This window comes from Falco rusticolus, chromosome 9 (genome assembly GCF_015220075.1).
Source record: "Falco rusticolus isolate bFalRus1 chromosome 9, bFalRus1.pri, whole genome shotgun sequence".
NCBI classification, from domain to species: Eukaryota; Metazoa; Chordata; class Aves; order Falconiformes; family Falconidae; genus Falco; species Falco rusticolus.
The window spans coordinates 25,823,646-25,841,966 of record NC_051195.1 but is presented as its reverse complement, the minus strand read 5'-3'; the positions used below and the strand labels follow the sequence as shown (position 1 = coordinate 25,841,966).

Here is an 18,321-nt window from a genome sequence, read left to right as displayed (position 1 = left end):
AAGCCAGACATTATAGAAAAGCACCTCTGTTACAAATTTGTCACTGGTTTCATCCAGCTTCACACTGAATTCATTGGAAAAGCTCCTCTGCAATTAATGGAAATTTTGAATTGTAGACTAAACCCATGTAAATTTACGTTCTAAATTGTCAGCAAGTTACACATCAATGGTAGATTATAAACACTTGTCTGCGTGAGGCAACAACTGTCACTGAGTACATTATTTCAAATAAATCCATTTGCATTCTGTCATCACTGTCCGCACAAAACACTTGTAAATTGTGGTAAATATGTATTTGGGATGAAAGCATGAAAATTTACTTTATCTATGATAAACTCAAAGAGTTAAGATGGAAAGCTGAAAAATATTGGTTTGATTAAGCAGCTCTTCAAAATCACTTTGAATGCAGGGAAATTCCACAGCCAGAATCAACCAAGAGTAGTTAGTCAAAATATCATTTATATCATACAAAGGGTCTTCTGTCTCTGCAGCTAGTACTGATGATTCTTCAAAAAAGTAAGTAACAATTTTATAAAACCATGGAAGAAAGAAACTTGGCAGTGTTAGGCTTATGGTTGGACTCAATGATCTTAAAGGTCTTTTTCACCCTGAATTACTTTATGATTCTATGATTTTTAACTTCATTCAATCCACACATTGTCTGTTTAAGAGCTGATCTTCCATCTGAAAAAAAGAACTGTGTTCTCACTAGGAAATTAATCAAGAGCCTGTTTTCTGACATATTCCATTCTTCTCCTTGAGGGAGGAAATAAATATAATTTCACTTGCTTTAATTAGTGGCGATGCTTCTTTAAGAATCACTCAAGACTTTTATCTCAAGATCAACTACTTTTTTTGCGGCAGAGAGAATTTATCTGTCAGATCTGATCAGTACTAACTAGCACTGAAATCTATCTTCAGAATATTTTTTTTTTGTATTCTATTACTGTAATGTGCCTTGTTAGTACACAAAGATTTTAATAGATGTAACACAATGCAAAAAGTCATCTGAAAAATTCTGTCTAAGAAACTTACGTAAACACATAACCCTGGTGCATTTTACATCCCAAAGAAAAGCGATAATTTCTCTTTCAGGGACTTTGGACACATACTGGAATAATCTAATAAACACACTTTCCAATCCAAATTAAATTAGTAAGGCGGTAATATTTTACCCGCATTTTTAAAAAGAACCAGAACTAGGAAACACAATGCATTCTTCTGCTATTGAAAGCAACTCCAGTGCTTTTTCTTTCTTCCAAGTACAACTTCAGATTCAGGAAATTAATATCTTGTTATAGGTCATGCTATTAAGTTTTACGTTGTATTATTACATCAGCAACTGCTAAGCAGACTCAGTGTTAAGTCTTGGAGAGCTGCGTTTATGTACCAAGGCCTGCTATTGATCAAGAGCAGTAAGTGCTATCACTGTACTGACAAAGCTAAAATAGGACTTACGACCATACAAGTAATTTCAATCTGCAGGTACTTCCTTTCCACATCACAAATCCACAGACAATGAAAAATGCAGTGATTAGGAGAATGCCAAGACTGGACACTGAGATTGTTCCTTAACAAGAACTTTTTCATGGGTTAGGATGCTCAGTCAAAGCTACAGTTCTTGTCTTATATTAGGTTTGGGTTTTTTTATAAAAGCTCTTATTTACATACATTATCCTAATTTTAAAGTGACTGAAAACAAAAATAAAATGTTAATAAGCAGCTGAAAACATAAGAATTAATCCAAGTGTGTTCTCATAAATCCACACTATCTGTCTGAATACATATTTGTATTCAGAAAAGAAATACTTTGATTTCTTATATGATGGTAGAAACTGGTTTTAAAAATGTAAATGATAATGCATATTAGAATGTTCCATTTTATAGTTCTAAAGAGAAATCTCGCTATTCTACTTCTGCAAATTAGTTTGTCAGCTGCAGCCACTAGGAAATATATGTTACTGTCACACAAACAGTCATAAAATCATCTATATGACCACACAACTACTAGCTCACAGTTGTTGCAAACTAAATTGGGTACTTTCTTGCTTTGTCTGGTAAAATGGAATTCATTAGTACTGACTGAAACTGATACAGAACAATTATATTAGTCCTGAAAAACTAAACAATGAACATTAATACTTTTAAAGACCACTGCAAATAGAAATTCATATAAAGGTACCTGGTAACACTACATTGAAAATCCATATATTTCCCATATTCTGATACAGTGCCAAAGTGAAATCACCCTTGTAATTACAAAGTGAAGATAAATTGCCTCTCTGTCATCAAGCTATTACCACAGCATTTGGTTCCCCATGGAAGAAGTCAGTTGTAACAATTTCATCTGTCTATAATCCATGTAAGCAGTCCCTAATTCTACATCTCTGCAAAGGGAACCAGGATAGCTCAGGTACAAAAAGAAGTGTGTGATTCCAAGTCCAAAATTGAACAAACCGCTGCTCAGGCTGTTTTGGCTACATAAGAAAATCACAATTTTTTTGTTTGTTTATTTGTAAGAAGGACCAGAAGATACTATGAAAATGACAACCAATCTGTCCCTTACAGAAGTTCATCACATTTGGGAATTCCTGTAAGATTCTTCCTGCTGAACTATGTTAAAAAAAACCTGAAGTCTCATTTTTCTTAGGGCTTAATTTTGCTCTTGGTGGTATTCATGGTCTCCCTCACTGAAGCTTCACGTGAGTGACAAAAATATGAGTTAGATTTGTTACTTTTTCATTCATACTGCTGTCTATCTGGAATCATGTTTTACTTCCAGTGTTGGTCTTTGGACAAATGTTCTATTAAAACTGCAGAAGAATTGTTTTGGTTTTGCCTGGCATAGAAACACAGTAAAGGTTCAGACAAAACCATCTAAAATGAAAGCTATTATTTATTACTTATCTCCATAGAGACTGGAAGCCAAATCAGCCAGAATACTGAAGTGCTGCAAATTTTACAAATACAGAATGAATGACAAAGCGTTCCCCAAGAGGTCGTAATACAAAACCCAAACTGTAACAGGTGAACTAAACAAGTGTGCAGGGTGGAGTTTGGAAGATGGGAATAATAAACTGGATGCAAGCAATTTTATGGCAATTACAAGCTACAACCATCCCTGCTGGTGTCAGATTGTACTCATCGATTCAGCTGTCTGCTATTCATAAAACACAGACCAAGAACAGAACCATAGATTTTTCCGAGGAAGCAGGTAACTCCCAGAAAGTTGTCAGAAACAATGTATCTTTGTCAGAAAATAATTTTGTAATGCTGCCATCAATAATATGCATAGAATAAATCACACCCGTGAATGAGGACAAAACCCAAAATTTCACCATTTATGTCCCAACACTATTTCTTAGTGCATCTCCATTTGTGATTTAGTGTGTAGGAAGGGTTCTTTTTTATAAGAATTTGCTTAGAGGAGAAGTGGTATGACAACAAAGTGGTTCTTCTCCTTGTGGAAGAACCAGTACTGAAGCTGTGCCCAGGAAGTCACCAAAGGCACCCTATCTGAGTGCGGATACCTGGTTCTTCAGCAGTCATTGCTCAACACCCGTGTGGTATACTCAAACCAGTGCAAACTCAACTGCCAGTGAAGATTCAGCGTGGGAAAGCAGCTCTTGAACTGTAACAGACCGCAACACCTTGCAGCCTGGTACCTCCCTCCTTCTGATGCATCAGTCAGTAATAGAACAGTATCTTTAAGTACGTAAAATCCTCCCAATAACTTTTACTCTCATCTTTAACCTTCTCTAAGAAAGTAAGTCTTCTCATCTTTCCCCTAGTTAGGTCTTTTATGAAAATAGGGTTATTATGGCAAACTTCCAGGCTATTTTTTTTTTATTTCAGCCAAACCTCAAAACACATATAAAACGACAAAGGAAGAAAATTATCCCGTATCAGGAAAGAAATGATCAGTGCATAGTAGCAAAGGAACAGTTTGGCCAGATATTAGGAAAACTGCTGAGACATGCATGAATTTGACTATTAGTAATGGGATAAATGGTTTCAGTTTTAGGTAACCAGCCAAGATTACGTTTCACATGTAAGAACTAAGTGACAGCTGTTGAGACCATAATGCTCAAGTAACACTATGTAGCTTTCCTTCCAAAAGTGTCCTACACTTGGCAGTAGGCGATTTTTATTTTATAAGCAATGATTAAGATAGAGACAGTAACACTGTTATTTCCCACATGCACACATGCAGTTACATATACACAGTCTTGTCATAGCATGGAGGAACTTGCTGCCAGTGCTACACCTGCTCTGCTTACTACAGGCTTCAGTCGCAAATTCTGTAAAGCTGTTACTTTTCATAGCACTACATTTACTGGAAAAATGTAAAGAGAAAAACACAATAATAAGGGAAATAAGCTTCACTGTAGGAAATGTCTGAAGTGCTATCCGCCAATATTCAAGAACAGATTAGCTACAACTGTAATACACAAAGCGATACACCTTGGTAGAGTATCAACTTTTTCTAACTATTTTCTTAATATTTTAAATATTGAGATTAGTAACAGAGATTAAACTTCTTCCCCTAGAACTGTAACAAATGTTTTTATCTGAGTATTTAGGGAGCAAATGACCCCCAAGCCAACATGCACTTGGTGCAAAGTTTTCAGTAGCTGAAGAAAGGATTCTCTTTTTCAACACTAGCAGTATGTCCTTCTACAGAAACAGCTCAAAACTTTGCTTGGGACTGCTGGATCTGCCTAGAAAGGGTCTTTAAAGTCAAAACTGCAAAATGGAAAGAATCTTTTTTTTTTTTTCCATTGGGATGTTAACTATTCATTTCCAGTTGAGAGAGCTGGAAGGACATATGAAGGTGCTGTTGGCACCAGTCTTTCAGAGCAAAGAATCTGCAAAGCAGGTGATAAACTGTTTTTTAAGCAAAGTACTATAAACTATTTTTTAAGCAAAGTACTATTAATTTCAAATAAAGATTATAACTTCATCTTTGTTTTCTTTCTGATAAAAGGCAGTGTAAGATTTAATATACATTCATAAATTTATCATGCTAAGAACCAAGTCTATGTATCCCAACACAGCAAAAAAACAAAATACAAAGTTGACACTCCACTTTTATCTGCGTTGCCCTCCACTGTTCTCAAAGTTCTGCTGTGCATCCTACAGTAATCTGCTTATCAATCCCAAAAAATGGAGCTGCAGAGAAGTAACCTTAAACCAATCCATTTTATCTCACTTTATTTTGCACATTCTGCAGACTTAAAAGTGAAACCTAGAGTTTTTCACTTCTGCTTTGAAGACTAGAGCGCATATAGAGCAGGGAAAAATGGCTGGAGCAGAGTAGTGAGTCCACTTTCAGTATTATTTGCTTTACTGCTTTCAGCTGAGGTCTGGGTGCATAGAATGCCACCCACACTGTATGTTTCTATCTTCTTTGTACGGAAATCAAATACAAATGGATGAATGCTGATTTAAACGCACAAATAAAACTATTTCTTTCCTGTTTGTTAATCTGACCACCCAAAGTACCTCAATTAAGAGAATCTCTATTACGATGTGTTCACAGTAGTCCTAACTTGGTTAACTTCAGAATCTTCTGATAGTGAGGTGTTAAAAGCCGCCCAATGAACCCTGAAGTAGTAGTTTTCCCACACTTAGCTGCTCCAATCCTGTAGCTAACGCAATAAAACCGTTTTTGAAGTGCCAGTGCACTCAGTTCTAGACAAACAAAAAAAGGTAATATGCCTTTTCTCCCCAAAAGTAACAATTACCCAAACCAACCCTTTCCATGACTGATTCGTTCCTCCATTCCTGTTTGGAGAACGACTACAGGTAGAAAACAGAGGCAGCAAGATTAAGGATACCTGATGCCAAAGGAGGCAGACCATGCAAAGATCTTCATATACTGTAAACCCAAGTGCTTGTATGTATAAAGCACTACTTCCTTGTTGTAAACAGTGACTTCATTTCTCAAGTGGCAGGTATGCTGAGAAAAAGAAGAGGAATTAATCTCTTAAAATTCATAGTTCTGCCTCTGTACAGGTAGAGATAGACACATCAAGAAAACGTGGAGGATGGAAATTCCACTTTGGAACCAAATCAGAGTTGAAAGAAAAACTATACACAGGACCCAGCCTCAATCCTATTTAACACAGCAAAAGGCAAGAGGATCAAGAACAGAAGAGTATCTAGGTACAACCCTAACATGTTTATTAAATAAACTGCCTTAATTTGTTTCCAAATATGTATTTATATATTTTTACTCTAACAGAGACTAAGTATTTTTGCTTAACAAAACTAAGCAAAACGAATCCCAGATTAAAAGCGTCTGGGATCTGTCTCTGACTTCAGTGTATAGGCGTAGTGCAATATCATTTATGTTTAGGAGGTTTTTTTGGTGGGTGGTGGGGTTTTTTTTCTTAAATTTTATTTTAAATTAATACATTTTGAATAACACAGCAAATTAAATCTTGCCATTAACAGCACCTTTCTGAGAATTTTGGTAAAATAAAGGGTAGCAAGTTGATACAGAAGGAAGTTATCATTCAACCACTGAGCCAGGAAAAACTGCAAGCGAGTGTTGCAAAACTTTCACAGTTCACAAAGTAGCCCCAGGAAACCTGCTAGGTTTCTGAGCGCTGTCTATGCTTCTTACATCCCACTGCGTATCAGAAACCGACGCTAACCTTTCACTATCTACAGTAACAACTATGCTCCCGCACGGTTGTATGTGTGTGTATGAGAGATGATTCACTTGCTTTTATTCCATGGAACTGATGATTCATTCAATCGTCCCCAGATCATACTAACATACTAAACATGCACATAAAGGAAGCAAAAATCAAGTTCTTAAACTTTGCTATGCTCAAATGTTTACTGCTCCCGAGAGAGAGAAGGGCACGCGGAGGGGAACCAGCGCAGGTTATGCTTCTGCTCAGGGGTTTGGGAAACACACCCAACCACGTGCACAAGGAGCTGCCGTGCTCCACCGGCGGGCAGCGAGGAGAGCTCCCGCCCTGCGCGGGCCGGGGCCGGGGCCGGGGCGCTCCCCCAGCGCCGCGACCTGCTGCGGGAGGGCGCGGCGGGCCGGCCTGTGCCCCTCACACCGAGGGTTTGCGCCTCTCCTCCTCCGGTGACATCTTATATAATAAGCCAAGCTAATCACGACGGAAGCGGGCCAAACTGCCACGGAGCATTAGCCAGGGATGATTACCCGCAGGAACAGATGCTTTGGACCAGAACCTACTCCTCGCTAACTAGCCGCCCAGGCGCCTTGCTAGAAAAATCCCCGCAGGGGTGGCAACGGCTCCCGCAGCAGCCAGACGCGAAGCGCTCGTCACCCAGCCGCGCTGCGCGCCGTCCCCCTCAGGAAGCCACAAGCATCGCGGACGGCATCAGCCTCTCCCGGGCGCATTCCGCGGTCCCCGCCGGCAGCCAACACCGCCGCCCTGCCCGCGCCGCCGCCTCCCTCCTCCGCGGCGTATCTGAGGAGAAAGTTACTCGGCGGCCCCTGCCCCCCGCGGCCCCGCTCCCCGCCGCCGCCGCAGCGCAGTTCAAGAGCAATGTCACGTTCAACAACTTGTTATGACACATGATCCCCCCCCTCCCCGCGCATCCGCACCCCGCCGCCGCCTACCCGCCCGCCCGGCGGCCCCCGCCCGCCCCTGCCGCCGCCCGGCCCGGCGGGACCCTTACCTTCCCCCTCGGGAGGCCGCGGGCACCCGCGGGCGTGTGCGGGAGTGGGGTGCGTGTGGCAGCGCGGGCGGCGCCGGCTGGGCGGGCGGGCGGGCGGGGGGAGGGGAGGGCGGCTGAGGCGGTTGGGCGGCGGGAACGCGCGCCTCGCCGGACTTGTTGGCGGGCGGCGGGGGCGGCTGCGGGGCGGCGCGGGGAGCGAGCGGGAGCGGCGCGGAGGGGAGAGCGGGGGGCGGAGGAGTTTCCCGGGGCTTGTTTACGCATTGCCGCCCCGCTCGGTGCACACACTTCACTCTCTGATTGGACACAAACTGGGGCACAGCCTGGCTCGGGCGCTGCCGGCCCGGCGGCCCCCGGCGCCACTCGGCCGCCGCCGGAGCCCCCACTGGGCCGTGCCGCGGCGGGGCACGGGGCGCACCGCTGCCCGCCCGCCCGCCCCACGGGGCTCCGGCAGCGCCCGCCGCCGCCAACCGCCCTCCCTCAGCCGCTGCCTGCCCGCCGCCTCTGCGCACGCCCGGCGCGCTGGCGGGGGCCCGGGAGGCGCATGCGCCCCCACGGCTGCGCATGCCCGCTGGGGCGGCGAGGCCGGTGCCGAGCCGCTGCCCGTCCTCTGCCCTCGCTTCCCGCCGGAGGCCGGGGGCGGGCAGGCTGCGGGAGCGGCGGCCGGGGCCCGGGGAGCTTGGCTCGGCGGCTGGAGGGGCCGCAGGAGCGTTGTCCGCCCACTCCGAGGGGCCGGCGGAGCTGCCCGCCGCGGTCGCCGCGGCTCCGCTCCCCTGCGGGAGGCGTTACGTAACCGGCGGGCCCGGCGGGACGCCGCCTCGGTTCGCGTCCTCAGCGCCGTGAAGGCACACGGCCTCAGCGGTAACGCCTGGGCGGGAGGGGCCTGCCCCGGGCCCGCTGTCCTCGATGTGGATGTGGCTGCGCGTCCCTGGCAGGGAGGTGGCGTTTGCCGTTCTGTCCGGCTCCTGCCAAGGAACAGCCCCCGCTGCCCCTTCCCCCGCCCCCCCCCGGGCAGGTGCGTCCCGGTCCTGGGCGTTCAGTCGCGACTAGAGGACAGCGTGACCAGCCGGGGGGAAGGACCCATTCCTCATGCTCTTTGCGCATCAGATCAGGAAAACTTAAAGTTCGGGTGATAACGCGGGCGGAGCGGGTGCGAGGCGTGCGTCTTCAAGAAGCAAGATTATTGTTGTGTGAACAACTGCTGCACAGAAATATCACGTTATTCCTGTTTGTGTAGGCAAAAAGACATTTCAGCAATGGGTACTTTCTCATTAGCTTATTTCTCCTGCGCTGATTATGACTCATATCTTACCCTTGGTAATTTCCAGTGAAGTAAGTAATGTTAACCAAGGAGGTAATGAGAATATAACACGATTGTATGACATTACTCATGTACTCATGAATTCTAGTTAAGCAACTCCTCACCGTTCCTTTTTTTCCCATCCCACAGTCAACAATGGCAATAAATGTAATATTGAAATATATGCCATGAGAGCTCTTTGCGATAGGGATTCCCAGTTTCCACTCATATGCACCACAGGAATTTCCCTGACTCATTTTCAGATGAGTAAGCTGCTCAATCAAGTTTTCCTGACATTTAATATTAAAGCACTTGACTCCCTCATGCTGATAACAGAACTGATATTTCCTGTAACCTGTGTTCATGATGGCTCTTGCATGAAGTTTGGGATAAGGGCCCTTGCTAGAACCATTTTCCTGCAAGCCGGCAGAGCAGTTGGCCAGGAGTCAGGTCTGCTGGTGCTAACTTACGGCTGAGCATCCACCTGCAAGTTAGCACTTTTCACATGTTCAGCTTTCATTCTTGGATGGCAAGTAGGAGAGCAGTTTTGAAGGGTTCGCTTTAATCTATCTGTGATGCTTTCCAGGTAGCATTGCATTAAAAAAAACCCATTATCTAGGGAAGAGTTCTCTTGTGCCTGCTTAGATCTTTTTCCTTTTTAGCTACTTCAGGCCTTCCTGAGAGCATTTATCAGGATTTCTGAGTTTAAGATGCTTTAGCATCATCTGACCAGGTCACTGCATCACATTTATTTAGGCATCAGTGTGCAATGCCAGTAAGTGGATATTCTGAGGCTTTGCTGATCAGACTAGTGTTGATCTTGACTGTCAGGTCAGCTGTTGGTTATAATTGGGTTTGTGATAATCAGCCAGATTTGTGATATCAGAGCAGTGCATTCAACTCCTCTGAGTTTGTACTCAATGGGGGTCACACAATACACAGGGTATTTTTAGAGATTAAAAGAATTTTCACTGAAAATAAAGTGGGCTGTCTATGTTTTAAGCTGTTGCATCAGGCTCACTGAAAACTCAGTCATACCTGAATTGTTTTACCTGAGTCCTATCCTTAAAAGTTTTGTTTTGTTTTTGTTTGGGTTTTATTTGGTTGGTTGGTTGGTTGGTTTGGGGGGGGGGGGTGAGGGGTTGGTAAATAAAATCTGTGACTATAAGCTTTCATTTGCAGAAAATAAATAGAGAAATTCTGGATCATGAAAAACATTTCCAGAGAGAGACAGTAGTTCTCCCCAGAGTCTTTGTTTATCTGAAAAAAAGGCAGAAAGAGAAAAAATCCTTCCTAGTCCTTCCTGTACATGAAGGTACTTGAGCACGTAGTGGTTTTACTAGAAAACAAATCCTGTGTTAAAACTTTGGAGGGCTCTCCTGGTTCTGGGAGGCATGATAGTACCAAAGTCTAAGACCTAGAGAGAGAGCTGTCAGTGAGGAACAACTGATGCCTGCACTGGAGTCATGGAAGGAACCATACCAGAAGATAAAGATATTCAGGGTATTGCTACAAGTAGAAAATGCAGCTCCGGTGATGGCCTAGACGTGGCAGGACAGAGATCAGAGCAGATTAGCTTTCCTTACTGAGACAGCAAGGAAGGCATACAGTAAAACCAATGCAAAACACTATTCAGTACTAAGACAGTTATCTCACCAAATGTTCTCTGACTGCCTAAATGATGGATGCGGGTTTCCCCGTCAAGGTTTTCCTCACAGCCAGGAGGGCCACAGATTAAATATGAGTACATACATATAATATGCAATTATATAAATATAATATTAGACGAAAGCTTTTCTTATGTTTTCTTGGCTCCTAGGAGACACCAAATAGCAAGAGACTAATAATCAAAGCACAAGAGCTGGCACCACTCGCTCTGTTGCAATGTAAGACGTAAAGTCTAAATCCATCAAGTGGCTGTGAAAACCTGAACTATAGATTCCAGATGATACTGAATATAGATTCTTAGATGATACTGAATTTTTAGTGTAAACAGCTTTTACAGCTTCGCAGTAGACTGTGCATACAGGAGGAGAGGGTTTGTCTGGTTCAAGACTCAGTTTTCTAATTATATGTCTTTCACTTCCTCTGCTGATTTTATTTCTAGTAGAGTGAGGAGCCCTAAACTACTCCCTGGGGCTCTTTTCTTGATCCCAAGCTTTTTCAAATGTCAGTGTTTTCTTAAGATGATGGCTTTTATAAGCTGTCAGTTAATTGTGATTAGAGAAACAGCCACATCTGGATCTCTTCTGATGACGATGCATTTTTTTGGACAACCGGCGTGAACGTGGTTCTCAATGTTAAAGTATGTGCTTGGGAAATATTTTTTAAAACTAAAAATAAGCAAAATCAAAGTATTTAACTTGGTTCTCAGCAATTGCTACATTTAGGGTTGTAAGTTAACTTACGAGTCATTAGATTCTGCCTGTCAAGTAAGCCCCCATAACTTCCACTAAAGGACAAGACATAACCTTTTGGTATATGTTTATCTTTCAGATCCCTGACTCTCAATTTCTTACTTCATATACGTAAGTCTCAGTGAGTGCCCTCCCTGCCTCCTCAGGAATATTGCCAGGGTACATTCTTCCATTTCCAAAGCTTACATAGGAATTGCGATTCACAGCTTTAAAATATATAGCATTAATTATGCAGCTTTCTTATGAGCTAGGACTTCTTGCCAGAGTGAGTGATGAATCCCACTCTCCCTTTTCATCCAGAATTTGACTGCTAAGCTGTCTTATTTAGCATAGTACTAGGGCACTCCATGATACTTCCATTTGAAAAGAGAGCATCACCACTCCTAACTCCCTGTTTAGAACTGTTATACTCTTAAATACTATTTTATACTACGATTTTGCATTTCAGTCATTTCAGTTTCATTCGTTGTAAACAGTTCTATGTCATATGGAACAGGCTTTCCAAGCAAGTTTGTTTATCAGTTGTTTACTGGTCAGCTACAGTCACCCTTGAGTTTCAGTTTTACTGAGCACAGCTTAGTGGTACTCTGATTCCAGAGGATATCATACCAACAGTGAAACTGAATTGTGAGTTCTGATTTTTGTTGGATATTTTCAACTTGAGCATTGTTTTATTTCTGTTGTATGAGTACTGAAACACACTGACATATGAGTTACACGACAGAAAACATTTGCTCTCTTGCCTTTGGATGAGACTGAGAATGTTTTCACTCGGTTGCAGAGGGGAAGAGGTATAAAACACCTGCTCAGCCTGGCTTCAGCTCCAGCAGGAGGAGGAGTTGCCAGAGATCTCTCTATCTTCTGTCAGCTGGAATAGCTGCTTAATTGCAAAATTGGTACAGAGCCTATGGCAAGAATATGTAAAAGTTTACTTTCTCCTCGGGACAAAACTGTTGAGATTTGTGGATAAATGGTATGTTTAATATAATTTATTGGTGCATTGTAAATATGTAAATAAAGGACAAACATCTTCTATCTACCAGCCAGCATCTGGTACTAGAGACAAACATCTCCAATGTTGGAGCAGATCATAAGCACAGCTACAGTGACATCAGGACTAGATTCTCAATAGGGCGTTCTGCACTCCTGCAAAGGCAGCAGGAATCTCCTTGGACCTGCTCTAGTGCTTTGAGGCAACTCCTATTTCTTCTCTAGTCGCACTGTTCCTGAAACTTTCTCTACTTCCTTCCATTTCACTATTTTTCCTTTTTTTAACTCAACTATGCCCTGTAGCTTAGTATTACTGTGAAGCATTTTAGTTTTAATGTCAGAGAAAGGTGTTTCCCAGCAGTAGTTTGAATTTCATAATTTTATGCAATATGAACCAAGGTATAATTACATTATATAAGAGACTATTACAACGTGTCATTTTGTAGGTGGGATAAAGTACCTGTGAATTACTATGGGTAATCTCCCTCCAAAATGGAGAAGGGTATAGACAGGTTGTCTCCTGGTAATGAGCTGTATTATTTCACACCAGGGAGTTCTGCTCACAGAGACTTGCAAACGTAGATTTTAATAGACTAAACTATTAATGTTCTGTTTGAGTGGGCTGGCAGGACAAGACTGATACCTGCACTCAATAATCACAGCAGCTGTTTCTGAGAAAGTCTCCCTTTTGTCAGTGAGGAGACAACCCCTTATCAAGAGATTCAGAGCATAATTACTGGAGTCAATCCTTCATCAGCCCAGCTACCACACGAGACAGTCACTTTTATGTTGCTGAATGGTATGAATGAAGGAAAGGAGGATGGCAGAGCAAATTCTCCAGAAGCACTCTTCATTTACAGATGGGGACATAATTATAATTAGTGTTTGGCACTTCCATTCTGTAACCTGTGGTGTGCAAAACAGCTCACAAGTCAATTGAGAGAAGTGACTGCTCAGGAGGAGGAGGTGAAGCCAGATTCCTACATTCGAATCATGTACACACTCTACCATGTAAACATTTTTGGATTATCCTAAAGAAAATTACTTCCTGCTTTGAGTCTTCATTTTATTCTGATAATGTTGATTTGAGCCAATGTTGAAGTGAAAGAAAGACTAGACTTTTTTTTTTTTTAAGATCCCTAGAAATATTTTTTTACAATTTCTAGAGTTTCTACTAGAACACCTGCAGTGGTAACATGAACAGTAAGATAAATTATGAGTCAATTTCATGTATTACACCAATTTCTAAATTAAAATTCAAAATACTTAAGGTCACAAGTGTTTCTTCTGGTTTGTTATGTCACAGTCCTCACTGGGGCATCCAAACATGTTAGTACCAAAAGGGCAAATACATTTTTAAGTTTTATTTGTACGTCAGCTAGAATGTAGGAATAAATATTTTTAAAAGGTGGAGACAAAAAAAAAGTTCTGCTTATGTAGTGTTCATTTGTAGCCTAGCCTGTGGACCTTGCTGAAAACAAATGAGTGGTGAGGGATTTATATATTTAGGGTGGAGCAGCTGAGATCTCCATGTAGATAACTAGAGCTGTGTATACTGAAAATTTCCTTTACAATGGGATGCAACGGTACAAGGAGAAAGGCCAAAAAGAAAGATTTGTGTAGCAATACATCCTACAGATCAGAGATCTTACTTGAATTTCTTTAAAAAGAAACAGCAGCTAAGAATTCTTCCCACAGGATAGAGCACAGATGGATAGAAAAGTTCCTATATGAGAAGGAGCTTTTCTAATTATTAAGGCTCATCTTGTTCCCTAGTGAATAGTTAAGATGACACAGCACACAAAATATTGTATAAAAATTGTTTTTTAGCACATACTAAAATGCACAGTATAAAACCGCATTTTTTTTCTTCCCCATAGCCTGAACATATTTTATACGTTTTGTTATCCTCTCTGCATGTACCTGTTGGCACCATCACTTGGAACACAGTAACATTCTTTATAACCTTCTTCCCAGACAGACAGTAGGGATCCAGCAGTTTTTAATCCTGAATTATTTTTAAAACTATTACAAAAACATATGTGAGGAGTCCCAACAGTTACTACTGAGAGCTTAAATTATTATTAGGCAATATATATATTTTGAAAGTGAGTCAGTGGAAGATTTACTTACCAGGTGGTAATGTACTAGTATATTTTCTTGGCAAACATAGAAAAGATTTTCAACCAAGAGATAAGGAAGGAGAATTTGACAGACTGCTCTTCATACTTCCAATCAGAATGGTTACCAGGATATTTTGGTTTATCAAATGCATATTCTCTCACTATGTGAAACTTTTCACTCATTAAAATGTGAAGAGTCTATAGCCGGAAATCCATGCAGAAAAAGTACAGTGCTTTCATAATGTGATTTGTGTATTCAAAGCCAGGTACTGCATAGTTTCGTTATAGTATATTGAACATTATTTATTTTTATCTCATTTTATTTAATGAGGTGCATGCTCTCTTTATTTCTGAGTTCCGCTGTTTACAGATGAGTTTATAGCAACTGAAAATGTTTTAGTCACATGTCCAATTGTTATTTCTCCGGACTTTACTCTGCTTAAGCAGAGCTGCCTCTGTCTTGGCAGCTGGGCTACAGCTTCATGGTAAGCAATGGAAGTTATCACAGGTGGCTTTTATTTGTTCGAGGCAGACATGTCAACACCTTGGGCTGCTATACTGAATACTTCACAGAAAGCCTTAAATATCCTGTCCTTGCAATTAATTTTCAACTTTGCATGTGAAGAGTTGGCGTAAGTTTGGCTGCTGGGGAACATAGGGACACCCTGACATTGCTCTAAAAACAGCATACAGGCAATTGCCTGCCTGTGAGGTACTCGGAGAGAGACCACAACTGCAGAAGCATTCTGTCCATGAGATTAATGACGTGAAGTTTCTTGCCAGAGGAGTGTGCCTGAGACAACCATGTCTCACCTCTGGATAATTAGTCTGTAAAGGCTAGGGGAATAAGGCCACACAGAATACTTCTGTCATCACATACCCTCTTCCTGGAGTACTGCGTTCAGCTCTGGGGCCCCCAACAGAAGATGGACATGGACTTCTTGGATTGGGTCCAGAGGTGCACCATGAAGATGATCAAGGGGCTGGAGCACTTCTTCTATGAAGACAGGCTGAGAGAGTTGGGGTTGTTCAGCCCGGAGAAGAGAAGGCTCCAGGGAGACCTTATTGCAGCCTTCCAGCACCTAAAGGGGGTTGCAGGAAATTGGAGAAGGACTTCTTACAAGGGCATGGAGTGATAGGACAAGGGGGAATGGCTTTAGACTGAAAGAGGGTACATTCAAGTTAGATCTTTACTGTGAGGCTGGTGAGGCGCTGCACAGGTTGCCCAGAGCAGCTGTGGGTGCCCCATCCCTGGCAGTGCTCAAGGCCAGGCTGGACGGGGCTGGGAGCACCCTGGTCTAGTGGGAGGTGTCTCTGCCCATGGCAGGGGGTTGGAACTAGATGATCTTTAAGGTCCCTTCCAACCCAAACCATTCTATGATTCTATGAATCCTGCTGGTTTTAAATATGAACTACTTTGTAAGCCAACAAGTTGTTTTCTGAGCAGATGGACTGTGGCCATCTGTTCCCTGACCATTTTTTTCCTATAGATTAACTCTGCCTGTTTTCCCAGTGCTCCCAGATGCCCATTTCCCCTCCCAACCACAGCACACAAAGCATCACCCACTGCCCTTCTGCATCCCTTACAGCTCTCCACCTTGGAGCTAAGCACATGTCCGGGACTAGTTGGACTAGCTGCCATTAAGTGGGGTGGCATTAATCTGGGTTGTTCTCCTGACCAGCTGCTGGTTTTCATGAGGCTTCCAGGAACTTCATGTTCTCAAAGTCTCTCTATCTATCAAATATAGCTGTAACTTGTCAGCAAATTCAAACATCATTAGGGAAAGGAATCCAGCAGATGGACAAACTGCAGGACTATAGGTCTTACTTCCTTCAAACACCCATCTGAAAAAACATCTGCCAAACACTCCAGTTAGATCTAGCCTTCAGAAATTCTCTTAATACTAACCAAGCAGTTTCCTATAATACTTGGTTAAAAGGCTAAACTATATTTTCAGTAACCTTATGATAAACATAATGTTTTTTTAAATTGAAATTCAACATTTTGAGAAAAAGCTTTAAGCAACCAAATTTACAGACATCCTTAAGCGATAAATCAATGGAAGTAAGTGGACACCTAAACTTAACACTGAATCTATTTTCACACAGCCACAACTGTAAATAGGAAGAATCGACAGGATGAATTGGTGAAACGGAAGAACTTTACACCCCCAAATTTTATGTAATGGAACTTTCAAGATCTCATCTAAATTCCTGCCAAATTCAGGATCCATATGCACTGCTGTGGAGTTAATTTGAATTTTGAATTAAAGGTGTTACTTCTTCACTGGCATATAGCATGTTCAATAAAGACAGATTCATAGCTGGAAAGATGAAATGAGAAAGAGCAGCAGAGCGTGCGGAAACAGAGACTGGAAAAAGAAGAGCAGTAGAGAGAAAGAGGATGCATGTCAGATGCCCTTATAATTTAAGTTCCCAGCTGCAGTGGCAGCTCCTCTGCCTACTGGAGAGCTAGCTGCAGGTACAGTGGCAGCGGCAGGATTTTTCATGCTGTTAGGGGATTTTGTTCACAAACTCTGGAGGTGGAAGTCATGAAAATCAATGCCACTTTTTCCATCTGGTTGCCCACAAGATCACATGAATGAAATCTGCCAGTGATGCTAAATGGCTTGCCAGAGTGGATGACTGTAATTACTGCAATTTTCTTCTTCCTCCCTCTGTGTTTAGCTTATATGTTCTGTGCTGCATTCTGTCCAGCCCGACATATCCTTAGTTACTGATAGAAGTCACTAATTTTAAATGCACTCATTAAGTGCATTATAGAGAATATTGCAGACCAACCAGAGGGAAAGAAAAGCTTTCATAATTTCTTAGATACAGACATTGGTAGAAGAATAAATGAAAACATGGATGTACAAACCAGCTGGTGAACTGCATAGTGAGAAGTGGGTAGATTCTAAGATGACACCCTCATTTACAGTTTCATATCCCTATTGTGATGCTGTAATTCAAGGAGGCATTTTGGAAAGGCAAGAAGAGCGAGCACCAGTTAATTATAAAACCATGTTTTGCAGAAGGCTTTCTTCCTTTGAAATACTACCTTATATATATGTATTTTCCTAAAATACAAGGGAAGGTTACAAATTGAAAAAAAGTTGAAACCTATTAATAAAGCCTTCATACATATAGAGCTGAGATAGGAAATATATGGCTCCTGACCAGTTTTGTTTCCTACTTGGAAATAAATAATTTTCATAATACTGTTCCCACCACACAAAATAACTTGGTCAGACCTGGCTTAGTAACTGACGTACACATAAAGCTGCACAACCTATATCTATGTATATGCAAAAATATTCACAATAAAATCAAACTTTTTAAAAATAAATATCCACAGATTTTGATATTTTCAGTTTCAAATAGTTTCACTAATATTTTGAGATTTGCTTTGACAGATGAAGATGAGTGAATTTAATTTTGCTGTGACTGCAGCACTTTGGAATTCAGGTCTCAAAAGCCCACACATAACTAGCTGGACTCTCATTTTCAAAATTAAAATCTGGTATGATGCATCCAAATTTTAGCTTATATTTGAGGTGAATTATTTCAGTTGTCAAGTATCAGGCTCAAAAATGAGTCACAGTATTTGGTGAAATAAATAATAAAATAGGATGGCTGTCTAAATGGGAGCACACCCTGACCAGTGGTAGTCTTCAGCAAATCTGACTGCTCATCATTTGACGGTTCAGTATCTCCAAAGCCTCAGAAACCTGAGCAAGGCTGGCCTGAGGCTCCTCTCACTTTTTTTTTTTTTATTTGGAACAGGAGTTCTTAAACCATTAGATGGAGCCCCTCTTCTTCT

At 42.0% G+C, this 18,321-nt stretch overlaps 1 protein-coding gene across 5 annotated transcripts in view; it reads right to left on the bottom strand.

Annotated features, from left to right (window-relative positions):
- PCGF5 (polycomb group ring finger 5) overlaps positions 1-18,321 on the bottom strand; it is a 100,462-nt gene that overhangs the window by 63,127 nt on the left and 19,014 nt on the right. For 2 of the 5 annotated variants that reach the window (XM_037399437.1, XM_037399436.1), the window contains exon 1: positions 7,672-7,995. The exons of 2 other annotated variants lie outside the window; for them this stretch is intronic. The gene's annotated coding sequence lies outside the window, so the exon portion shown is untranslated. Of the gene's footprint in view, positions 1-7,671; positions 7,996-18,321 lie in introns of those variants that run through there. One more of the 5 variants, XM_037399441.1, reaches the window with a different exon arrangement.